General features: G+C 46.2%; 1 long non-coding RNA gene across 1 annotated transcript; it reads left to right on the top strand.

Annotated features, from left to right (window-relative positions):
* Positions 1–5127: 5127 nt before the first annotated feature.
* On the top strand, positions 5128–15877 carry LOC138265630 (uncharacterized). Its single transcript, XR_011199390.1, has 2 exons — positions 5128–6024; positions 12026–15877. It is a non-coding gene; the product is annotated as an uncharacterized lncRNA (long non-coding RNA).
* Positions 15878–27007: the final 11130 nt, after the last annotated feature.

Here is a 27007-nt window from a genome sequence, read left to right as displayed (position 1 = left end):
TAGGAGTGTGTGTAAAAAAGATATCTATTTGAGAAAAGCCCTGTAATTCACATGCTTGTATGGTCACCCCGGAATTCAGAGATGTGCAAATAACCACTGCTCCTCAACACCTTATCTTGTGCCCTTTTTGGAAATACAAAGGTTTTCTTGATAGCAATTTTTTACTCTTTATATTTCAGCAAATGAATTGCTGTATATCCGGTATAGAATGAAAACGCACGTCAGGGTGCAGCTCATTTATTGGCTCTGGGTTCCTCGGATTCTTGATGAACCTACAAGCCCTATATATCCCCGCAACCAGAGGAGTCCAGCAGACGTAACGGTATATTGCTTTCGATAATCTGACATTGCAGGGAAAAGTTACAGAGTAAAACGTAGAGAAACATTTATGTTTTTTTTCACCTAAATTTCAATATTTTTCTTTTTCAGTTGTTATTTTCTGTAGGAAACCCTTGTAGGATCTACACAAATGACCCCTTGCTGAATTCAGAATTTTGTCTACATTTCAGAAATGTTTATGTTTCTGGGATCCAGCATTGGTTTCATGCCCATTTCTGTCACTGACTGGAAGGAGGCTGAAAGCACAAAAAATTGCAAAAATGGGGTATGTCCCAGAAAAATGCCAAAATTGTGTTGAAAAATTGGGTTTTCTGATTCAAGTCTGCCTGTTCCTGAAAGCTGGGAAGCTGCTGAGTTTAGCACCGCAAACCCTTTGTTGATGCCATTTTCAGGGGAAAAACCACAAGCCTTCTTCTGCAGCCACTTTTTCCAATTTTTTTGAAAAAAACAAAATTTTCCCGGTATTTTGGCAAATTTCTTGGCCTCTTTCAGGGGAACCCACAAAGTCTGGGTACCTCCAGAATCCCTAGGATGTTGGAAAAAAAGGACGCAAATTTGGCTTGGTTAGCTTATGTGGACAAAAAGTTATGCGGGCCTAAGCGCGAACTGCCCCAAATAGGCAAAAAAAAGGCCTGGCACAGGAGGGGGAAAAGGCCTGGCAGCGAAGGGGTTAAAGGGCATAGTGCATTACACTTTTTGAAGGCTAACAGGCCTACTTTAATGATAAAACAAACAAGGCCCTTAAAACAAAATTACTGTCAGCTGCAGAACAAAAGTTCCAGCCATGAAAGAACTTTAAAAAACAATGGTGGGAGGGGTTATTATTTTGGAGTACCCACTAACCTTGTGTGGGGACCCAGATATGATGTAGACAAAGAGCACATTGTGGTGAATGTTTTGAAGGTGGTTCCATTGTCCTAGGACCACAACAAGCTGAGTTATGAGCAAAAGAACAGGTTAATTACATTTGGCAACACATTATCTAGTAGAGACCATCTAGATTCAGATTCCTTACCTTTAGAATTTCCTGGCGCCAGCTTGGAATCCGGAACTTTTGCAGAGCAATACCCTTGCATGCGCCATCAGGTGGCATCATTCAGATATGAGTGGCATCGTCAGAATCGCTGAAGCAGTCAGTGTCACCTCTAAAGGCACCACCCAGGCACATGAACATCAGTTCCTTTCTCGCAAACTTCCATGCCAGAAAGGTAGAGCCATGGAAAGAACTAACAGTTTGTCTATGCCAAAAAACTAGGGCCTAAAAGGCCCTAACCTTAGCAGAAATGTTCGCAGAGCTAGGAGGCATGGGTTGGTGTAAAGAATCTGCAGCTAGAGTCTCTACCAGACAATGTGTTACCGAAGATAACTTGTTCATCTGATACAGACTTCGGACTGCAGATTCCATACCTTTAGAATAGCTAGCCAAGCCATCACCTCTTGGCAGTGGGCTGCGCACAGATCTTCTCACGCTAAAAAGTCCCAGAGGACTGAATGGGCAAAGAGCCAGTCTCTACTGACCCAGCTGTCCAGGCAGTAATGTCTTGCAATCGTGAGCAAGGACGCCCACGTCTCTGCCTGACAGATTCCCAGGACTGGAACATCTTGTGCTAACTCAGTGGTAGCAGCTTTGCACCTGGTGGAATGAGCTCTCAAGCTTTCAGGAGATTGCTTCTTGGCCAGTGAGTAGCAGATCTTAATGCAAAGAATGACCCAGCACGAAATGGTTCGCTTCAGCACTGCCCGACCTTTCTTTGCTCCCACGTACCCCACAAAGAGTTGGGCATCCACACTGAACTTTTTTGTGCGGTCACGGTAGAACGACAACGCTCTTTTTGGGCCCAGCCAGTGGAGTCACACCTCTTCTTTAGAAGGATGCAGTAAAGTAAAGAAGTTGAGCATGGTGATATTCTGATCCAAGTGAAATGAGGTCACCGCCTTGGGATCGGAAAGAAACAAGTTTTAAGTGCCACCTTGTCCGGGAACATGGTGAGATACACCGGTTTAGAGGAGTGCCTGCATCTCACTCACCCTCCTGGCAGATGTTATTGCCACTAAGAAGGCTATCTTGATGGTGAGCAGTCGGAGGGGACAGTTGTGCAAGGGCTAAAAGGGAGCACACATGAGATATGTGAGGACCAGATTTAAGTCCCACTGAAGCATAACAAAGGGCGTAGGAGAATACATATGTACAAGCCCTTTGAGAAATATATGTACAATAGGTGATTTGAATAACTAAGGCTGATCGGACAGCCAAAGAAATGCCGATTAAGCGGAAACATCCTTTACTAGTGCCCAATGCAGATCCTTGGTGGGCAAGGGATAACACAGAGAAGAACGTCAGAGAGAAGCAGAAAGAGGATCAATAGATCTTCCTGTACGATAATATACAAAGTGTATCCAACAGAGGCGTATACCGTCTTAGTGGAGGGACGCCTAGCTGTCAAGAACAAGTTACTTACCTTCGGTAATTCTTTTTCTGGTGGATACACTAGCTACCTGTGGATTCCTCACCTTGTGAATTCTCCCAATGCACCAGCATTCGGATAATTTTATTTTTTTTCCCCAGCTCTTCATGTCAACGAGGACGTCACAATTGCCCGACTCGCACGTGACTACGTCTGACGTCAACAAGGCAATACGAGGTCCTTGCCGGCGTGCGGACGTCAGTTTTCACAATTTTTTACGTGCCTTTGAGACGAACAGGTGATCACCAACATCACATACTCAACATAAATACATCAATCAAATATAATACATAATATTTATTCAAATAGAAACAGTAAAAACACATATCTATTTCTGTACACACACACACATTCACCCAAAGAAAACTTGGTATGACCAGACAGGCAACGGGGAGGCGGGTGGGACCGTGAGGAATCCACAGGTAGCTAGTGTATCCACTAGAAAAAGCGTTACCGAAGGTAAGTATCTTGTTCTTTTGATGGATACAACTACCTGTGGATTCTTCACCTTATGAAGAGTCCCAAAGCAGTACCGCACTCGGAGGTGGGTGCCCGAGTGGTCACACCAAGAAATCTTGCAGCACCGACCGTGCAAAATGGCCATCCCTCCTAACTTCTGCGTCCAAGCAATAATGCTTAGCCAAAGTGTGGAGGGAAGCCCAAGTTGCAGCCTTACAAATGTCAGCCACTGGAACACCTGTAGCCAAGCCTGAAGTGGCAGACTCAGCCCTGGTGGAATGGGCCCTAATTCCAACATGAGGATCCTTCTTTGCCAAAGATTAACAGATTTTAATACAAAGAATGACCCACCTGGACAGTGTTCTCTTATGGACAGCCTTGCCTTTCCTCTTCCTCACATACCAATGAACAGCTGATCGTCCACTTGAAACTCTTGGCCTTTCAATAAAAAAGTTCAAAGCTCTCCTTGGGTCAAGCCGATGCAGTCTCTCCTCTTTCGATGGATGGGGAGGAGGATAAAAGGATGAGAGTGTGATGGGTTGCCCCATATGAAAGTAACTACCATTGGAAGGAAAGCCACCCTGGTTCTCAGCACCATCCTGTCTGCATGAAAAGATGTGAAAGGGGGTTTAACACTAAGAGCCTGAAGCTCATTCACACACCTAGCAGACGTGATGGCTGTGAGGAAAACGTCTTCAAAACCAAAAGCCTTAACGGGCAAGAATGCAAAGGTTCAAACTGTGAACCCATCAGAAAAGTGAGAACCAAATTCAAATCCCACTGAGGCATAACAAAAGGAGTGGGAGGATACCTATTGGTTAGTCCTTTTAAGAACCTTAAAACTATAGGGGACTTAAACAAGGAAGGTTGATCAGGAAGGCACAGAAAGGCAGACCTTCCCAATAAACAGCCCTTGACTGTGGCAACTGCACAACCCTTCTGCGCCAAAGACAATGCAAACAATAAAACGGCCAACAAATGTGCTTGTAAGGGATCAATTTGCTTCTCTCCACAACATTCAACAGATTTTGCCCATCTGCTAGCATAGACAGTTTTGGTAGAGTGTCGCCTGGTCGATAAAATAACGTCCACCACTTCTGGCAGGAGAGAAGGAACTCAGATTGCCCCGTTCAATTTCCAGGCATGAAGGTGCAGGCTCAGAGGTGGGGTGTAGGATCTGCCCCTGCGAGAGGTCAGCCCTCTGAGGGAGACAGAGCAGAGGGCACAGTGAGATGAAGGTCTGTGTACCACACCCTTCTCGGCCAATCTGGAGCTATTAAGATGACTTGGGCCTGGTCTTGGCAAATCTTCCTCAGAACCCAAGGAATCAAGGGCATGGGGGGAAAACACTAAAGCAACTGGCCGTTCAAGGACATCTGAAATGCGTCCCCCCCAATGCTCCTTGCACCGGATACTGGAGGCTGCAGAACAACTGGCTGCTGTGTGCGTTCTCCCGAGTGTCAAACATGTCTACCCGGGAAACCCCCCACATCTGGAAGATATAATGGATCAGCCCTGGATGGAGCCACCACTCACGATCAGCTGAGAAATGCCGCCTGAGACTGTCTGCAAGCACGTTCAGAACTCCGGCCAGATGGTTTACTACTAAGCTAATCCAATGGTCCTGACCCCAGGACCAGAGCCACAGAGCCTCTCTGCAGAGAAGGTACGACCGTACTCCTCCCTGCCTGTTTATATACCACATCGCGGTAGTGTTGCCGGTCAGGACTTGGACCAACTGACCGCAAAGGGAGGGAAGGAAGGCCTTGAGAGCCAGACGTATCGCCCGCTATTCTAACAGATTGATGTAAAACATCTGTTCCACTGGAGACCAAAGACCCTTGATCTCCAGGCCCCCTGTTAGAATTCATTTTGAATTGCTTCGTTTCTTTTACACGTGTAAGTTTGAGCTTTTGTTGTCTCTGAACGCACTGTCTATCACATATGTTATCTTATGTATATTTGTTTAGGTAAAATAAGCCTGGTTCCACGCCATGGGCTTGCAGCTGGTTTCTTTCCCTAACTGGGGCACTGTATTCATTATAATTGTGTGTTCAAATAACTAACTGACCTCGGCTGTGGTATTTTGGGGAGGGAAAGGCTGATATCTATACCTTTGAACAACGTAATCCTTTGAAGGGTCTCAAGAATGTGGGGAGTCAGGCAGCTGCAGAAGGGAGGCAAGGACAAGGCTGGGAATGGAACAAGTGTGTGGATACTGATTAACTCCTTAAAAATATCTGTATGACGTATATCATTAGTTACACATTTTATGTATCCTTTGATGTATGAGTATAAATATCACTGTTAAACGCTTTATGTCAGCACACTTTACTTCGGGCCTGGGATGCCAGTGGTAAACCTGTCCTCTTTGCTGCAGCAAAAATAAACAGACCTTTGGTCATTGATTTTTCACTCCGGCTCTCCGTGTCAAACCTCCTTTGTAAATGCATTTGTAAGTATCTGCAAATATGTGCATTTGACAATTTGGCGCCCGAACAGGGACCTTCCAGTGGATATCTTCAGTAGCTCTGTCACGAGACGTGCTGCCAGTGGGGGGACGCCGTTCCGGAGGTGTAGATTCCAGGGGCCCCTGCACAAAGACTTAGTTTCAGAAGCAGCTGCATCTTATCCACCGGGCAGGTTTCCCCCCGCTTTCTCATGATGTCCCAGCGAAGTCCCTGAAACATCGGTGTTTATCTTGACGGATTAGTCTGACACGGGCGGCCGGAGAGAAATCCAGGAAAAAGCAGATAGTCAGGTAAGACTGTTCCTCGCTGGCTATTTGTCTGCTTTAACTTGCATTTGAGAGAATAATTGTTTTTGGATAACTTATCATTTTTGGGAATGATTAGTTCTTGGTAAATTTGCATTTGTACAAGGTACCATTTGACAATTTGTATTACATGTGTTTTTCTTGTTTGAGTAATTTGCCCAGGCCTGGAGCAATTTGTAAGTTGGTAAATATTTGAAAAGGTTTTCTTTGGTGCACATTTGAAAAAGGGTTTTTTTTTTTTCGGTGCAGGTTGCATTTTGAAATTTGGTGCGTGTTGCATTTTGAAAAAATTAAAAGGTTAGATATGGGAAATAAGAAATGTTGGCAAGGGTTATGTCTTTGTTTTCGCCGAAATCATGTGCCACGTTTAGATAAAAAGCAACCCATTCCAAAAGAGGGAACACCAGGGTGGGACATGTTAAAGGATTATGGTTTAGAGAATAATTTGTATAATAGTATATGGCGCAAATATACTAGACATTGTCCTGACCTCCAGTGGCCGGAGGATGGGTCTTTTGATTTAAAGAAACTAACCTACCTACAGGAATGTTTGTTTCATAAAAAGGCTAGACAACATATGTTTGAAGTATACAGAAAATGGGAAATTGAGGCCACCAAAAGAAAAACGAAGTCAGATAAACTGTTAGAGAAGGAGAACCGGAGAACCATCATGCAGAAAGCCGCCCTGTACCACCATTCCCAAACCCAGAAAAGAATTGAGTCTGAAGATAGAGTCCATAGGGCCCAGGTGGAGGGAAGTTATGTATCAAAGCCAACAGAACCCAAACATGCATTAGAGGAAGATGAGGTAATGCTACAGCTATTAGATAATAGCCCTACTGCACCTCCACCATACACACCCCCTGCAGTAGCCCAACCTATCATGGGGGCACAGCAACAGCAGCAAGGGCAAGGGCACAATTTGGGAAATCCAGGTGCACCACTACAGCAGCATGTGCCACAGCCACCACAGCCTCTAGCTCAAGCCACCCAAATAGCCCAAGTCCTAATCCCTCCGCCACCTGCCCCACCACTACCAGCCAACACTGCAAGGTTACCAATAATGTCCCCTGCCCCTAATACCCCAAATGGACAACGCCGACGGTGCACAGCCACTCACTCACTTTCACCCATATGGAGCACACATATGAAGTCGATTTCGCCCCCTGGTACCCGCTCCACTATTGGGGATTGGGAAAAACGGGTTATCAAGGATCAGTCAGATAACTGGATGTCACATCTTATTTACACCCACACCGATATTATGGACACAATACAACAGATGTCACATTTTGGACAGCAATTAGCACTGTTGTATATGATTGAAAAATTGGAGAGGGATTGGAAGTCTTGCATTACAGATTCTACCCCTCTCCCTTATGAACAAGAATTAAACCAATTATGGCGGGACAGTAGGGCTTGTATTCTTGATAGTAGCAGCATAAATGAGGGAGTACGCATTTGTGTCATAGCCAGGGAAGATGTTCTAAATAGATATGACAAGGGGTACCCAATGAGGGAAGTGCACCCTGATATGCCCACTGCAGCTGCAGTCGCAGCAGCAACTGCCGCCGGACAACCAGCTCCCGTGCCGGTGGCCCAATTTGTTCATATACCATGGAAAAGGGAGGAGGTAATGGCTATAAAGAAAGACTTGCCAGACCCTCGAAAGAATCCAGCTGGATTCTATCGGGACCTTAGAATTGCCATTTCCACCACAACCATGACACTCAAAGACATTGACTATTTTTTTGGTGTTTTATTGGGTCCTGAAGTTTGGCATAAAATTAGAAGAGTAGATGATGCACCTACTTTGGGAAATACATGGGGGGGTTTAGAAGCACATGAAGCACAAAGGGCACCAGGAACCCTGCCACATCAGGATATTTTAGATTTACCTAATCGGATATTGACTAAGTTAGAAACTGTTATACCTCTTCAGACTGTGGATTGGGGAAAGCTTGCCACTTATAAACAGAAGATAGGTGAAGATGTCCCAGATTATTTTACTCGAATTGAACAAGCTTTCATAGATTTTAGCGGTCAAGACCTCGCCACCGTAACAGGTGTCACACTATTTGTAGAACGCTTTGTTAATGGCCTTCTACCTGAAATATCACAAAAATTAAAAGCAACAGAGAGTTCGTGGATGACGAAGGGACAGGCAGAGATTTTGCAGATGGCGCAATACTATGAGAGCAGGTACAAGGAAGAATTAGAAAAGAATGAGAAGTCAGTAAAAGAATTGAAGAAAAAGGTATTATTACAGCAGGCATACCCTCAGCGGGATGCAACCCCTCAGCAAAGGGGTGGCCCACCAAGGGGACGGGGAAGGGGTCGAGGTCGAGGTGCATCTGCACCACCCCAAGACCGCCGATTAAATATCAACCAATGTGCCTACTGTAAGCAGGATGGACATTGGCGTGATACTTGCCCATTACTGGAAGGAAGACAAAGTATGTCACTTCATAGAGGGAACGCGGCAGGTAATGCACGAGGACGAGGAAGAGGTAGAACTGATCAGAATTCGCAGAATGAGAATCAGGTCCCGCGTAACACTAATATTTTTGACAATGCATTTGAACGACAATATTATGCTGATGATTTCTTTTCTGAATCCTACAATTATTAGGACAGCCACAGACAGGGCCAGGGGCGAGTAAGTATTCCTGTAGATCAAAATGGTCCCTACATTGATGTAAAAATCGAAGGAGAGGGCCATAAGTTTCTTCTAGATACTGGTGCCACCAGAACATCTATTGCACATTCTGCAGTCCCCGGGGCTCCCCTGTCTGGGCTTCATACCACATCAATTGGGATTTCTGGAATCCCCGTGGTGAGCCCCATCTCAACACCTATGAGAGTAACTGTAGGCCCATTTACAGTACACACGCCACTCTCTTTAACATCTGGTTGCAATGAAAACCTGTTTGCATTAGATTTGTTAAAGAAATTAAATGCAGTTATTCACTGTTCAATGGATGGTGTCTATGTAACTATGGATAGTGTTTCCCCAACTCGGTGCATGTTCTCACAGGAATACGACTTACCCCCAGAGCTACAGGAAATAGACCCTCGCTTATGGGCCAAAGGCAAGAATGATGTAGGCATTATGGATATCGACCCTATTGTAATAAAAATCAAACCAGGTGCCCGGTTACCTCGTGTTCCTCAATACAAATTACCTAAATCAAGCGAAAAAGGGCTCAAGGCAGTCATATCTGATCTTGTGCATGCAGGTGTCATAAAGGAAATAGTGAGCAGCCCATGTAACAGTCCAATCCTTCCTGTTGTAAAGAAACGAAATGATGCTAATAGATTAGATGGTGAGCAATCATTTACTGATAACACAGTATATCGATTAGTTATTGATCTCCGAGAAATTAATAAAATAGTAATTCCCCAGTTTCCCGTGGTCCCAGACATGAATAGTCTTTTCACCATGATACCACCCTCTGCGTGTTTTTTCACCGTAATCGATTTGAAGAATGCTTTCTTTAGCATTCCAATTGCCGAAGAATCTCAATATTTGTTTAGCTTTGCGATTTTTGGTAGATCATTCGCGATGACAAGAATTCCACAGGGCTTTGTTGAGTCCCCGAGCATATATAGTCAATGTCTTAAACGTCAATTAGACCAATTCAATCCACCCACAGGCTCTGCGTTGTTGCAGTACATTGATGATATTTTAATTGCCTCAGATTCCATGACACAATGTAAGACTGATACTGTTGCATTATTACATCATTTAGCACCTCTGGGCCATAAGGTGTCCCTTCCAAAATTGCAGTATTGTAGAGAGGAGGTCACCTATCTAGGACACCTCCTCTCTAAGGAGGGAAGGAGATTACATCCAGACAGAATTAAATTGGTTCATACAATGACTGCACCACGCACCCCTTCTGAAGTCCGAGCATTTTTGGGATTTACATCTTTTTGCAGACAGTGGATTCCAAATTTTTCACTTATAGCAAAACCATTGACTGCTCTGACACTTTCAGATGTGCCCTCTCCTGTACCTTGGACTGACAAATGTGAGGAGGCTTTTCAAGAATTAAAAAAGGCGATGTGCTCTGCTCCTGTATTGGGTAATCCGGATTACAGCAAACCATTTGTTTTATTTGTGCATGAAAAGCATGGCTGTACATTGTCTGTTTTGACACAGGCCCAGGGTGGGAGACAACGCCCTTGTGCATACTTCTCTTCCACCTTGGACACTGTGGCGCAAGCTTTGCCTACTTGTCTTAGAGGAGTGGCTTCTGCAGCAGCTGCGGTGAAACAAAGTGAAGGGTTTGTTGGTGGCAATCCGCTCACTGTGATGGTTCCTCATGCCGTTGATATTTTGTTAAACAAGACACAGACGCAGCACCTCACCAGTGCTCGTCTAACGGGTTACGAATTAACATTGTTCAGTCCAAATATTACTTTGAAGCGGTGCAATGTCTTGAACCCAGCTACGTTACTACCCCTCCCTCAGGACAATGTGGAATTTGATCATAATTGCATTTTTGCCACTGAGGAAGAAACTAAGGGACGGGTAGACTTGACAGACACTCCCCTATCTGACCCACAGGGAGAGCTGTTTGTAGATGGGTCTTGCTTCAAGTTACCAGATGGTACGACCACTGCAGCCTATGCCGTCACCACAGTCAAAACAGTGGTTGAATCTCATAGAATCCCGCAAAATTCGGCACAGGCTGCAGAATTAATTGCCCTCACCAGAGCTTGTGAAATAAGTGAACATCTTAGTGTTAACATCTACACTGATAGCCAATATGCGTTTGGAGTAGCTCATAATTTTGGGCGACTCTGGGCGAATAGAGGCTTTATCACGTCACATGGCACTACCATCCAGCATGGCAACTTGATTGTGACACTTTTGACTGCTCTCAGTCTGCCCCGTCAGGTCGCAATCATTAAGTGTAGTGCCCACAAAAAAATTACTGATGATATAGGACGAGGAAATGCTTTTGCAGATGCTACAGCGAAAGCAACAGCACGAGCACCATTTGACAATGCATATGTTGAGAGTAGCATCAAGGGAGAGCCCCAGTACGAAGTACTAGAAAATACCATGCAGTGTGTGAGAGATATTCAAGCAGAAGCAACGGCAGAGGAAAGGGAACAGTGGGAGAAGAACGGTAGACTAGACAGTGAGGGTTGTTACACAGATGACACAGACAGAAGAAGATGGATGTTACCTAATTGCTATGTACACGCTATGGTTACTATGGCCCACAGTCCTGCACACATCAGTGCCCAAGGCATCAAGACAACTTTGGACCATGTTTGGAGTAATCCTCTGATATCCAAAGCTGCTAATAACCTGGTTAAAAGTTGTATGGTGTGCGCAGTGCACAATGCAGGAAAAGGGACCCCTACGCCCCCTGGCCACTTTGCCCCTCCTGATCTCCCTTTTGAAGCTATACAGATGGATTTTATCCACATGGAACCGTGTAACAAACTGAAATACGTGTTAGTGGTAGTATGCATGTTTTCAAAATGGATAGAGGCCTACCCATTAAAAGACAATGGTGCCCTCTCTACCGCCAAAATATTACTAAAAGAATATTTTCCTAGATACGCCTTGCCACGATTAGTCTGGAGTGACAATGGCAGTCATTTTTCTAATGAGGTAATGGAGAAGGTCTGTACCGCCCTTAACATCAAACATCGATTTCATGCTGCAAATCACCCACAATCAGCGGGCCTTGTAGAAAGGTATAATTACACCTTGAAGAGCAAAATAGCTAAGATTTGTGCTGAGACCAACTTAAAATGGCCAGATGCTTTGCCCCTAGCATTAATGTCCATCAGGATGACTGCCAGTAGCAAGTCACGATTATCCCCCTATGAAGTTGTCATGGGGAGGCCAGCCAATATCTGGGGGGTACCACGACCAAAGAAGCTTTCTGAAGTGCAATATCCTTTGTTTGTAGATTACTGTAAACAATTGACTAAAGATTTGCGTTTGATCCACTAACAGGTCAAGGCCAGCCTACCGACTCCTCTTGAAGGCCCTGGTCACCCTTTTAAGCCAGGGGATTGGCTTATGACAAAGAATTTTCAAAGAACCAACAGTCTTCAGCCCAGGTGGCGGGGGCCAGCCCAGGTACTGCTTGCAACACAGACAGCGGTGAAAGTGGAAGGAAGGAAAAACTGGATACATGCTAGCCACTGTAAGCGTGCACCAATTCCACTACAGAGTACTTTAACAGCAGAATTACCATTGTCTCCTGATTACAGCGAAGTAGGGAGACAGGAAACACCTCCACAGGTTTCAAGTGCTACTTCTGCTCCTGCGGTGACACAGCAGCCCAGTGACGAAGAGTTGCTGTTTGAAGATCAACAAACTCATCGATACAACCTGCGTCCTCGCCCATCCAAATGAACAGAATTTTGAAGGTGCGTAAGGTGGTGACCCCTACGAAAAGCTACATTTACATCACCCTGATAGCTCCTAGCTTGGAATTGCAAACTGAGGTCTCTTCTGAATGGCCAAGGAATCCTTTGCTCAGCAGAATACGGCACGCCTGCCTTTGTGAAATACAGTTCCCCGCTTTCACCGCCACCGGCATTTCCGATGCCATTGATGTACCAGCATTAAAACGAGCTATCCTCACTGTTGTTACGCACACTTTGGGCGACGAGGTTGTAAATGACTGTGATGACTAAAATTCCAGCATGAACACGGGTGACTAGCCTGTGCAACGACACCAGAACATTGGTCAGAACAATTGTCTCAACGAGAACACAAGTATAGTGGGATGCAGCTTGTGCAACGCTATTCAATCAGTGGGTAAATGGAGTTAACAGTTCTGTGACTGGCGAGAAAGAAAAAAAAAAACCCAAGTACCAGTTCTACGGAAGCGGCCAGCCATTAGGGTTGGTGCGGTTTGTAGTCCCAGCGGTAAAAAAAAAAGGTGCCCTTTTTCTGTTTAATACCCAAGCACATCACTAATCTGGTTGAAAATTGCTGGCCTCCGCCCTCATTTTGCTGAGACACTGAACGAAACTGACAAACTATACTGAAGATTAATTTTGAAGTATTTCGACTTACTCACTGGGAGTTGAGACTCACCAGGAGTTAAAACTTGAAAAGGAGAAGCTAAGGGACCTAGGATCAAGCCAACCTCTATTGTCCTGGACCAACCAGTGCAGCCTAACTGCTAGAGTGGAAAGCACGGCGGTGCCGAACCCTAGTGGGTGTGAACATTGAAGGAAAAATTCACTTATCTGTATCTATACGTATATGATTATTAGTATAGTGATATCAATATTTTGCATTTACATATTTGGTAATTGTGTGAGTATATTTTTGAACACGCGTAGGCGGTTGAGACGAGTAAAACGGTATCATAGAAAAGTTGTAGGACCAAGGAGAAGAGCACAATAAAATTATGAAGATATATCCCTTTGGCAGGACAAATATCCCTCTAGAGAATAGGGAAGAGTGGCCTTATAACTATTTCTACAAAACCATAATGAAGTACCTAGTGACCCTTATGTTAATATGTATAATGTCCAGTGGTGTTGCATCATTGTTGCAAAATCCTACCTTACATCCATTGATAAAGGTCCATGGAAAATTAGCGGAGACATTAAGTCTCACTGACTGTTGGATTTGCCGGCACTTGTCTAGACACCCCGAGGATCCTATAGGCCTTTATGAAGTACCAGTATCACCAAGTGAATATGAAAGAGGGGAAGTGTGTCTTGTACCAAATACCACTTGGAGATGTGACCAACAAGAATATCAATGGTACCCTAGGTGTGCGGTGCTCCCTAATACCCAGGCAGAATACAAGCTCTCCCCGATGCCTGAAGAGAATGCCATACTTAAAATGTTTCCCATATGTTTTGGTACCTATTTTTATGGGCAAAACCCAGAGGCAAAATACATGGGAAAGATCCCTCCTGAACAGTGTGTTTACACTTTGTTATTTGATATAAAGACAGGGAATTGGGATCTTGAAGGAGAGGAGAAAATAGACAGAAATTGGACAGCGTTAATTAATGGGACTCATCAAAATTACACTGTGAATTATTGGAACCTGACTGTGGGAGAAAATGAGATTCTAGTAGATCCAGAAGGATTGTTATATGATCCCTCCAGAGAACAAGATAGAAATGGGAAAAATTCACCTGTAATATTGTCCCGGGTTTTCCTTGGCCCCCTCTGGACGGCTAGATGTTCATATGTTGCACCCTGGGCAAATGTATCATTGCTAAATACAATCTGGGAAGATTACAAATATTGCAATAATTCTGAGCATAACACCCCAGAGGGTGTAGGATTGCCTCGAATAAAATACAGCATTATAAATTCACAAATCCAGGGAGGCATGTACTTCGTATGTGGAAGAACTGCATATAAAGTACTGCCTCTAAACTGGGAAGGGATATGTTCACTGGCATATTTGGCACCCAACATTACTGTGATATCAAATATATCATCTTCCCAGCCCCTTAACATGGGGAGTTTTGCACATAGGTACAAACGAGGGACACCCATACTGGAGGAGCGAAAGAACTGGGTATTTCAAGTATTACATGTTCTTATTCCCGGATTTGGAATTTTCGATTTGCAACTGGCAATGATGAATATGTCAGCTGAATTAGCCATTGCATTTAATGCCACCAGAGAGGCCATAGGAAGTATACAGGTAGAGATAAACTCTGCAGCCCAATTGGCGATACAAAATCGGCTTGCCCTAGACTTGATTACAGTACAACAAGGAGGAGTATGTGTTTTAATCCAACATCAGTACCAGCAAAAGTGCTGTTATTTCGTCAACAAGTCATCAGAGATAGAATTGGATATTGGGAAAATAAAAGAAGCAGTACAGGTATTTGAAAAGGGGGGCCAATATGAAGGAGGCGATTGGAGTTTATCATGGTTATGGTCTTGGTTTGGTGGGTGGGGCTGGTTGTTTAAAGACATACTTTTTATAATAATAGCTATTGTATTAAGTTGTTTATTAGTGCAGTGCTTACCTGCTCTCTGTTCCTGTTTAAAATTGTGTAAACTTCCGCCAGTGAAAATACTAGAAACCAATCGAGCTATGATGCAGAGAGAAGAGATAACTTCCCTAATGGCTATTGACCCCACTGTCCTCACTGCAGATACTGGTTGCTCATACCCATCGGTTGTTTATGTCCCCATGAATGCAAATTTCAATGAAGTGGGAGTAAAATTCAACATATATGAGGAAATTTAGAACTATTCAAACGTTTATTATGTTCAGAAGAAAAAAAACTCAAAAAGGGTCGATTGTTAGAATTCATTTTGAATTGCTTCGTTTCTTTTACACGTGTAAGTTTGAGCTTTTGTTGTCTCTGAACGCACTGTCTATCACATATGTTATCTTATGTATATTTGTTTAGGTAAAATAAGCCTGGTTCCACGCCATGGGCTTGCAGCTGGTTTCTTTCCCTAACTGGGGCACTGTATTCATTATAATTGTGTGTTCAAATAACTAACTGACCTCGGCTGTGGTATTTTGGGGAGGGAAAGGCTGATATCTATACCTTTGAACAACGTAATCCTTTGAAGGGTCTCAAGAATGTGGGGAGTCAGGCAGCTGCAGAAGGGAGGCAAGGACAAGGCTGGGAATGGAACAAGTGTGTGGATACTGATTAACTCCTTAAAAATATCTGTATGACGTATATCATTAGTTACACATTTTATGTATCCTTTGATGTATGAGTATAAATATCACTGTTAAACGCTTTATGTCAGCACACTTTACTTCGGGCCTGGGATGCCAGTGGTAAACCTGTCCTCTTTGCTGCAGCAAAAATAAACAGACCTTTGGTCATTGATTTTTCACTCCGGCTCTCCGTGTCAAACCTCCTTTGTAAATGCATTTGTAAGTATCTGCAAATATGTGCATTTGACACCCCCAGATGAGCTCCCCACTTTAGAGTGGAGGCATCCGTTATAACCGTGACCACTGGAGGCGGTAGTGAAAATAGCCTTCCTTGGGAAAGGTTGCAGTACACAATCCACCATTGTAGGTCGGCTGCAGTCTCTGGAGATCGTTATTGACTCCTTGAGATCCCTTTTGTGCTGAAACCACTGACTGCGGAGGCACCACTGAAGAGCCCTCATGTGCCAGCGTGCATGAGTGACCAACAGAATCCATGAAGCGAAGAGACCGTACAGACATAAGACCTTGAGGACTGCAACAAGCTCTCCACTTTGAAACATTGGAATCGAGGCCTGAATGTCCTGAATCCGCTGAGGCGGAGGAAAGGCCCGATTTAATGCTGTATCCAGTACTGCCCCTATGAACAGGGGGCGTTGAGAGGGCTCCAGGTGAGATTTGGGCACGTTTACTAAAAAATCCCAGAGCGAACAACTGGGTTGTCATCCAAAGGTGATGCGGCTCGAGCTCTGGAGACTTGGCTTTGATCAACCAATCGTCCAGGTAAGGGAATACCGCTATTCCTTTCCTCCTGAGACTTGCTGCAACCACCACCATCACCTTCATGAGGACTCGAGGTGCGGAAGTAAGACCAAACGGAAGGACTGCAAACTGGTAGTGTTGCGACCCCACCACAAACCGGAGATAATTCCTGTGCGACTTCGGAATAGGGATATGAAAGTAAGCATCCTGCAAGTCGACAGACACCATCCAATACTCTTTGTTCAATGCTAGGAGCACCTGTTCTAGAGTCAGCATTTTGAATTTTTCCTGTTTGAGGAACCAATTCAAAACCCTCAGGTCCAGGATAGGCCTCAAATGACCATCCTACTTGGGGATTAGGAAATATTTTGAACAACAACCCTGGCCCCTTTCCTGCTCTGGAACCAACTCCACTGCACCTTTTCATAAAAGCACTAGAACTTCCTGCTGTAACAGGAGATGGTCTTCTGTGCAAAATGATGGACAGGAGGGATGGGAGGGGAAAACTCCTGAAAAGGAAGGGCATAACCTTTCCCCACAATATTGAAGACCCAGGAGTCCGATGTGATTAACTCCCACCCGCGGAGAAAATAAAATAACCTTCTGCCTACACGAGAAACATGAGACGTAATGGGAGGAGAACTAAGGGTGCTTTCGTTGCTGCACCCCCCCCGGAGGAAGAGGAAGAGGCAGGGTGCTGCTGGGTGGCCCCTCTTGTTCCAACTCTACCCCGCCCTCTATAGGATCTATAGAGAAGACTTGAGGGTCGTTGGCTTGCTGGTTGGGGTCTCCCACGAAAGGAAGTTCCTTGTCCGAACCCCCTAAACCTCCTAAAGGATCTGAATGGGGTGGCAGGGGAAGCCTGTAGGCCCAAGGACTTGGCAGTAGCCCTACTCTCCTTAAAGCGCTCTAATGCAGAGTCAGCTTTAGCCCCAAATAATTTGTCCCCATCAAAGGGCGGGTCCAAGAGGGTCGTCTGGACATCCGTTGAGAAGCCAGAAGACCTCAATCACGCATGTCTTCTGGTGACAATGGAAGTGCCCATTGCTCTGGCCACAGAGTCTGTAGTTTCCAGACCCGACTGTATAACTTGCGTATCAGCAGCCTGAGAATCCGACAGGAGTCCCTGCATCTCCAAAGGTAGATCTGGTAGCACAGCCTTGGCCGTGTCCATCAGAGTGTGTATGTATCTGCCCAAAACACAAGTCGCATTGACAGATTTGAGGGCCATGCTACATGAAGAAAATATATTTTTGGCAGGCTGCTCCATCCTCTTGGATTCCCTGTCTGAAGGCGTACCAGGGAAGGAACCAGGAGCAGAATGAGACGAGCATGAAGCCTGGACCACCAAACTTTCCGGACTCTGAAGTTTCGACAGGAAACCTGGGTCCCCCATAGCCACTCTATATCTCTTCGCAACCGATCTACTAACATCAGACAAAGTCATGGGCTTTTTCCAGACCTCCAGAATAGGCTCTAAGAGCATTGTTAAAAGGCAACAGTGGCTCCGCAGCAGCTGAAGCAGGATGGAGGACCTCAGTTAGAATTTTAGTCTTGACCTCTGCGGATGGTAGTGGGAGGTCCAGAAAATCTGCCGCCTTCCTTACCACAGTATGAAGAGAGGCTGCCTCCTCTGTAAATTCCTCAGGAGAGGCTAGATCCCACTCAGGGGAAGTTTCTAGTCCACTTGCCGAGTCCAAACCCTGATAGTCCCCCAGGGGCTCAGCAATTTCTCCTTCCTCCAGGAGTTGCCTCTAATAATCGTTCCTCAAAGCCTCAGAGCCTCTCCTCCTTGACCTTAGTCTGGCTTCAATTCTAGGCGTCGACATGGAATTCACAGACGAAGATCTCGGCTGACGCGGACCAGGAGACAAATCCCGCTCCACAGATCCATCCGACACCGGAACCTAATCCATCGGCACCGAGGACACGTGGGCCCGCTTCACCGGCGTCGACTGAACATGGGGTGACGTCACCGGCAGCATTGGTCTTGCAGGCGAAGTCACCGGCATCAAAGGTCTTCCAGGCGACATCAACGGTATTGGCGCCGGAGCAACACCCTCCGCAGGGCAAAAGGGCATAAATGGGGCTGGTCTATATGGAGCCGGACCACCTATTGAAAAGGCCAAAGGACCTGTGGGACCAGCCGGTGCACCACCAGGGGCCAGAGAGTTAAAGATGGCATTTAAAAATGCTGCTGGATCCGCACCTGGAGCCGGGAAGGCAGGATACCCGTTCCTCCAGTGGCGTTGACGTCAGATCCGGAACGTCTGATTGTGCGCCAGACTAGAAGTGAGGACTCTCCTGACGCCGAACCACCTCGAAGACTGACGGCGCCAGAGAAGCTTGAGGACTCAGAGGTGATCGGGACCAACTTCTATCCAAACGACACCGGGAATCATGCTGATACAGTTACTTGTGCCACCTAAAGGATTTTCCGGAAGAAGACCTCCGATGACTCCTATGCTTCTTCTTCGGCTTGGCCATAAAGAGTTTGGCCTCTCGCTCCTTTGGGTTCATTCTCTGGCATGAACCACACTCCTCCACATCGTGCTCAGAACTCAAGCCCCCTCCGCACTCCCAACAAGGCTTAAATCCGGATTTCTGAGGCGACATTGTAACCTACATTAAACACCTTCGACAACAGTGACTCCCAAGAGCTAGGAAAAAAACATTATGCTTCGAAGGCATGGAAATAAGGGAACTGACGTAAGCATGCCGCCGTGGACCTCTTATTGCCACTATTACATCAGATGGAGTCACGTGGGCGTCAGGCAATTGTGACGTCGAAGTGGAGAGCTGGGAAGAAAAAAAAAAAAATTCTGTTGAATGCTGGCACATTGGGAGAATTCATAAGGTGAGGAATCCACAGGTAGTTGTATCCATCAGAAAATAACTTTACAGACTTCGGGAAGGTCAAAGTCTGTCAACTGTCGCCGCTCAATCTCCATGCGCGAAGGCACAGAGTTGACAGGTTCGGGTCAAGAACCTTACCATGCTGCTGCTATAGAAGATCTTCCTGAAGGGGTAGTCTGATTGGAGGATTGATGCTCAATTTTCAGAAACTTGGGATGCCAAACTCTGACCAGCCCAGAGAAACCAGGATTACTTAGGCCCTGCCGTTCCTGATAATTCTGGGTAGAAGTGGTATTTGCGGAAGGATGTACAGGAGGCCTGGGCGCCACTTGTGACGAAGTGTTACTGAGCGAGTGCCACCTAGGAAACTCTAACATGCAATACTGCTGATATCACGTGATCCCTGCGGAGGAGAACAGATCTAACCAAGGCTCTCCCCACTGCTGAAAGCATCTTTGTGCCACCTCCAGATGGAGGCACCATTTGTGATCTGCTAGGCATCGATGGCCGAGTTAGTCTGCCCTGGCGTTCAGAGAACATGCCAGGTGTTGAACCACCAGTGTTATGCCCTGTTGTTCCAGCCATGTTCAGAGACACAAGGCCTCTTAAAAGTCCACGACCCCACATCTGCCTGCTTGTTGTAGTACCACATTGCGGTAGTGTTGTCTGAACACCTGCACCATCTTTCTTTTGGCAACAGGAAGAAAGGCCTTTAAAGCCAGTCAGATCGCCCAGAGCTCCAGTATGTTGATATGGAGTCCAGATTCCCCCAGAGACTAGAGACCTCTGATCGCCACCTCTCCCAGATGGCTGCTCCATCCCAGAAGTAACATCTGGCACTACTGTACATTCTGGTTGGGGTAAGGAAGAGGAGTCTGCCCTTGACCCAATCACTGGTCACTAAATACCACTGCAGATCTTTTGAGTTCCCTCTAAGATCTGAACCAAGTCGGCAAGATTTCCCTGATGCTTTGCCACTGGAACTTCAGGTCCTACCACAGAGCCCTCATATTGCATCTGGCATTTTTTTTCCTAAGAAGATGCAGGAGGCCATGAGACTCAGCAGCCTCAGAGTCTGTCTCACCAAAATCCAGGATAGAGGCCGAAACATCAGAATAATAACCTGAATATCCTGTACTCGCTGCTCAGGAGGCTAGATCTGAAACGGCACTGTGTCCAGAACAGTTCCAAGGAAAGGGAGCGTCAGACTGTGTTAGGTGTGACACTGGCACATTTATAGTAAACCGCAGTGAATGCAGGTTTGCCGTAATCTGAAGGTGGGTGACAACATCCTGGGGCAAAGGTGCCTTCAACAGCCAAATAGGGCAAGACTGAAACCCCCCTAGTCTGCGCAGATGAGCTGCAACCACCATTACCTTGGTGAACACCTGAGGGGTGCTGATGAGGCCGAAGGGAAGCATGGTAAAGTGCTTATGGCAAACCTTGAACCGCAGGTAACAACGCCTTTGGGCAGGCAGGATGAGGATACAGAAATAGGCATCCTGCAACTCCAACGCTACCATCCAGTCTCCTTGGTCAAGAGCAGACAAGACCTGAGCCAGAGAGCATTTTGAATTTCTTCTTTTTTGAGGAAGAGATTGACATCCCACCAATCCAGAAAAGAGTGAAGGCCCTTGTTCTTTTTAGGTATCAAAAAGTAGCACGAATAACAACTGCCTACTTCTGATATCTGGACCCTTTCTATGGCTCCCTTGGCCAAGAGAGTTGCAACTTCCCTGCAGATCAAAACCAAATGATCCTCCATCAACCGTTCTTTTGAGGGCGGCATTAGGGGAGGGAAGGATTGGAAAGGGAGGGAATATCCCTTCGGTATGATCTGCAAGACCCATTTGTCCAATGTTATAGACCATCAGTAAGGGAAATGAAATTGAATCCTCTCTCCAACTCGCCGTACACAGTCTTGCAGAATCCCATTAGGAGGGCTTGGATGTTGTGGAGGTGGTGGGCTGGGTGGTGGATGAGTTCTGTCCAGACCCTCTGGGTCTGAAGGAACTGCGACATCCTCCCAGCACAAGATGTTGGCCTGGCGGAAGACAGTGGATAACATGGTACCCTGCCCCTGCCAGAGCATCGAAAGGGCGATAGACGGTTGGCGAGGGGCCCAAGGACTTTGCCGTAGCCTGGAAGTCCTTGAAGCGCTCCAACACAGAGTGCCTTTTCACCAAAAAGGCAGGTCCTATCGAAGAACATGCCCATTAGGTTTGCCTAGACATCCCTTGAAAAGCCAGAGGTACGAAGCCAAGTCATGGTGTCGAAGAGCCACTGTCGAAGAAAACGCCCTGCCCAACGAGTCCATTGTGTCCAAACACACCTGATGGTTTGACTGCCTACAAGAGTGGACTGCACGTCCTCCAGGACATGAGGCAGCTCCTGCCCTACCGTATCCCATGGAGTATGGGAAAACGGTACAATAGGCATGAGGTGTTTACTGACATTAATGCCAGGATGGAGGAAAAAAAAAAAACATCTTCTTCCCTAATTGGTACAGCCTCCTGAATTCCGTATACGGGGGAGCGGAAGGGAAGACGCCATGGGAAGTGGAGGCCTGGGCCACCCAGCTCTCCGTGGTGGGGTGTTGCATGAGGAACCTAGGATCACATGATGGACCCCAGGCGATGGCAGGCAATTGCCCTGCTTAGACACCCCTGGGTTTGGACCACGTCTCCAGCAGGAGATCAGAAAGGGCTTCATCAAAGTGCAACATCGGTTCCTATGTAGAAGGCCCCGGATGAAGGTTAGTCTTGACCCACACAGTAGGCAGATCTAGGTCCAAGACCTCTACTGCCCTACGCACCACCACTGTGTTTGAGGCACCCTCCTCTGTAGGGACAGTAGGAAGTGAGTATTCCAGTATCTCGAGGTGTCCAATCCACTGGCCTCTCCTAGCTCCTCATACCAGTCCAAAGGCTCTAAATGGCACTCTAGGAGGTCTTGAGATCCCTCCCATTCCTCACCAGTGCCTGGCTGTTCACAGAAATGCTCATGCAATGAACTGGCACCTGTGGGTGCTGTCGACGCCGATGTGGCTCATCAGTAATGAGAAGGGGGCTTGCGCAACCTGTGGGCAGCAGGAGCGGCGACGTCGGGAGTGACGCCAGACAAGGTCGACTGTAGACACAGTATCATTCTGGATCAGATACTGGATCCAAGAGATCCCATTGGCGCCGAAACTGCTGGCGTGGAACCTGATGGGGCCTCCGCCGACCCCGTGGAGCACGCAGGCACAGTAGCAGGGCCAGTCCGCTCAAACACAAGATGCACGGCCTTGTAAAACTCCAAGTTGAATGAGAGTTACTCCGGCTCCCAAGGAGGGGAGTCGCGTCCAACGACATCGACTGCCGGGCCACCAGGAGCTTCAGGGGCCTCTCCCTCAGACAAAATGGTCAAAAAAAGGCCTGTCAAAAAAGAATGGGGGTAGCTCTGGTCCAGATCTGCGCTTTAACCGGAAGGAAAGAAACTGAGGTACAGGCACCTGGGTGGTGCCTTTATAGGTGACCGTGACGATTACAGACCGCTTCAGTGAGAGTGGATCTGAATGGCACCACCCGTACTGAGCGTGCAAGGGTAATGCTCTGCAAACGTTCCATATTCCAAGCTGAAACCAGGACACTAACAGTAAGCAATCAGCAGCTACAAAGCTCCATTAGATATATTTTGTAAAAGTAATGCCCTGCAAAGCATTATGGGGCCAGTTTCTGTGTCATGAATAGTGTACCATGTTGATATGTTGACTGTAAATGCTTATAACAGCCATTAGGGGCCACCACTCTGAAAACAGCTTTTGTATGACACATGGTCATGTAACCAAATAGTTAGCCCCTAGAGGGCATAACCACATAAAAAGAAAATGGTAGAAAGTAATGCAATGTAACCATAGATTTAGCTCCTGGAGGGCTCAGTGCCTTACACATTTTCAGAGCTAACAGACCTACTGCAATTATATTACAAACAAGGCCCACAAAACACAAACTACTCCCAGCTGTAAAACAAACGTCCCAGCCATGAAAGAGCTTAAACAGCCACAGACTGGTGGGAGGGGTTATAATTCTGGGGTCCCTTCTAACCTAGAGTGGGGACCCAGAGATGGTTTAGACAGACAGGACATTGGGACAACCACCAAAACATTAATGACAATGTGCTCCAAGACAACCACAGGCTGAGTTATGGGCAAAAATGTTTTCCAAAAGTAATGGCCTGCAAAGCATTAAGGGGGAAGTTTCCCTGAGTGCAGTGAATATTGTAGTGTCTGCTCTCCCAGTGTGTCGGGAGAGCCGCTTTGAGGATTTCTGTGTTTTTCACGCAAAGCATTTATAAATTACAAGTGTTTGTCAGAAAGCTATGTAGCGTGAAGGAAAGAGCCAAAAGAAATGACTAATTAGTAACAGTCTGAACAATGTGACCAGCGCTTCAATACCACTGATGGAGTTCGAGCTGTTCCGCGCTGTGAGCGCCATGGAGCATGAAGGGGAGACACAAAAGAAAAAAAATACTTTGCCCATGCTAAAGTATATGAGCAATCGTGAAATAATCCATGTTACAGGGTCAATATGCAAGGCGGTAACAAATCTGCCTCAAGGTGGGACAAGAGTAAAGCAATTCCCAATGACATCCAGTGATTGTTTTAATGGCAAGCCCACAAACAAGTGAAAGTGACGGGCGTGAGGTGGTTGTGGTTAAAAGCCCACAGAATACTTACAACAGATCGAAAAGCGCTTGCGCTCAACCTAAAAAGGCTACCCTTTCTATCTTGGAGGGTTTAATTAGAACGTTTTCAGCCAATATTGCAATCCTTAGTCTTGTGGGAAGGATGACGACGATATAGGCACTCTTTGGGTTAATCTTAAGAATTAAGTACCATTTTATCACATAATTAAAAAGGTTTGAGAAGAACTTTGGATGAATCGGACATGGTCTATCCACCTCAGAATATATGTAACATGCTGTAGAAATCGGAGGCATGATGGTTTACAGGGCTGCAGTTCCTAAAAGAGTCAGTGAGGCCTACTAGGGCACACAGTACTGTTTACAAAATTAAATATTAGCAGATTAATTAAGTATATACACTATAAAGCAAAACAAACTGTTAAACTTTGTTTTTTAAATGTGAAGTAAATTGAAGGCTTAAAGTTTAAATCTGTAGCCTTATCTTAGTTTGTGGGACCAGTGTATGTACAAACAATCTGATGTAACAAATGGTGGATTCATTTGAAGTAGTCATGACAACAAGACATACCTGGGGAGTAAAAAAACACTAAGTATTATGCTATAGTCTAACATCTTTCTTTTAGAACTGCAACTACATCTTGAAAAGTTACATGTTCTGCATTAAAAACTTTAAATGTTGACGCTCCAGTCAGCAATCTTGAAATTTGTATGGGGGGGGGGGGGAAGCCTGCACGGATGCCGCGTCGTGCCCTGTACCGTCCTAAGGAGGAGGAGAGCCTAGCAGTCCCTTGCCTGCTGAGGTATTTTCAAGCTGCCCAGCTGCGCTATCTGCTGGAGTGGAGTCGTCCGCTCACCGAAAAGCACTGGTGTTTTATGGACCAAGCGGTGGGCGGGTCTCATATCTGGAAGGAGCCTTGGCTCCGGCGTAGGTATAGCTTCTGGGCTTTATTCCTCTCAGGTTACAGGTGCGACACTCCGGGTGTGGGATGCAGTGGCAGGGAAGCAGGGTTTGAAGACCTTCCCCTCTATGTCTCCGATCTGCGAGAACCCCGGCTTCGCCCCAGGTCTTCAGGTGGAGCGCTTCCGGCTCTGGTACGAAGGGGGCTGCAAAAGGGTTGGCAGCATATTTGATGCGGACGGAGTAATTCCTTTTGACCAGATGAGGGAGACTTATGGGCTTACGGAGGCAGACAGGCTGACATACTACCAGGTCCGGCACTGGGCCCTCCAGCCGGCGATCAGGCCGATGGTAGATAGACCGCTTACACCGTTTGAGAAATGGCTTCTGGGAAAGAAAGATGACAAACGGATGATATCGGAATTGTATAGACTCTTGCAGGGGGGGGGGGGGGGGGGGGAACGCGGCCCGCTAAAACCAAGGGGCAGAGGAGATGGGAGGAAGAGTTGGGGAGGGCGCTAACAGAGGAAGAGTGGGAGAGTGTTCACTATAGAGCGCATCACACAGCTTACAACACGTCAGGGACAGAGCCCGCCTCCAAGCTGGTACTATACCCCGGCAAGGGTGCATGCATGGACTCCGCTAAGTCTGACCTTTGCCGGAGGGGATGTGGCAGCACAGGCACACTTATACACCTGCTATGGCATTGTTCCAAGTTAAACAGATACTGGGAAAGAATTCTTGACGATATAGACAGTATTCCAGACAGAGATCCCTAGATTGCCGCCGTATGTTATTCTGGGCTTACCCAACCCTCTCACATTTCCTCTTTGCTCGCAAAGAGGACGGCAGATGGCTCTGGCTCTTAACGCAGCGCAACAGACGATACTAGCTCTTTGGGGATTGGACAGGGTCCAGACTTATACCTCCTGGCTTCATAAGCTTTGGTTCATCTTGGCAATGGAGAAACTAACACTGGCGTCTAGGCAGAGGGTGGGAGACGTCTGTAATATCTGGAGACCATTCATTCAGATTCTGTCCACGGAATTTAACGAATTGACTTGCCCTGCATACTTAAAGGTGCTGGGGCTGCTGGGGAATGCCTGATGGTAGGAGGCTTACTGGTGCAGAGGAGAGGGGATGGGGATTGGGCCTCTCCTGGGGAGCGGGAGACAAGGGGTGGGTCAGAAAGAGAAGCACTGCTGGGGGCTACAAAGGGAAGCACAGTTTTGTATTTTGTGTTCTGGTTTGTTTTTGGATTTCTAGTTCCCTCATGGACCGGACGGTCTTGTCAGCTGGGTCACGGGTGGCGACTCCCAAGGGTTGGGCTCTGGAGATAAGGGAATGCGTTTCATTATGTCGGTTGGGTTTCTCTACAGGCCAGTTCGTTAGTATGTGTGGCAGGATTTCCTGCTAACCTTGATTGCCGGCCGATTCGGATGTAGGCACAGAGCTCTGTATTTGGTCCGTCTATGTTATATACCAATAAACAGATTTGATCCATAAACTTTAAATGTTTGCTTTTTTTGTTGGTAAATTAAACAAATGTTGTGTATCTAATGTACACTTGCTTCTGTATTTGTCATACTGTTTTGGGGGGTCAAACCACAGAAATTGCTTAGGTGAAGGTCTCAACTTCCAGAAGTGATTCAGTGAGGGTTCACAGATGTTAAAAGGTTGAGAACCGCTCCTCTAGGGGAAGCAGTGGAGATTCTGGTCTCAAATCATTTGTTGAATTCAGATGCTGTCAATAAGAGGATTAGGCTACTAAAAGGGACAGGAGTTTGAAGGCAAGTTATGATTTAAATTGTGATGCTTTTGAAATATACCTTATAACTCCCAGCTCGATGACTGGGATGTGAATGTATGGTGATCCAATGCTAAAGAAATATGGTTATTTAAAAACACCTTAATACGGTTACATGTCTTGATAAAAGCCTGACGGACTTGCGATTTCTTTAAATAGTTCCTGATGAGTCAATTAAATTGTGTGCCAATGCACAATTCAAGGAGCCTCAAATACGAATACTGCCATACCTCCCAGAACAATGAACAAAGGGTATACAGGGAAGTCCAGGGACCACTAACAATCAAGAGTAAGAGTTGGGAGGGTAAA

The sequence above is a fragment of the Pleurodeles waltl genome, chromosome 11 (assembly GCF_031143425.1).
Source record: "Pleurodeles waltl isolate 20211129_DDA chromosome 11, aPleWal1.hap1.20221129, whole genome shotgun sequence".
NCBI classification, from domain to species: Eukaryota; Metazoa; Chordata; class Amphibia; order Caudata; family Salamandridae; genus Pleurodeles; species Pleurodeles waltl.
This window is presented reverse-complemented; position numbering and strand designations above follow the sequence as displayed.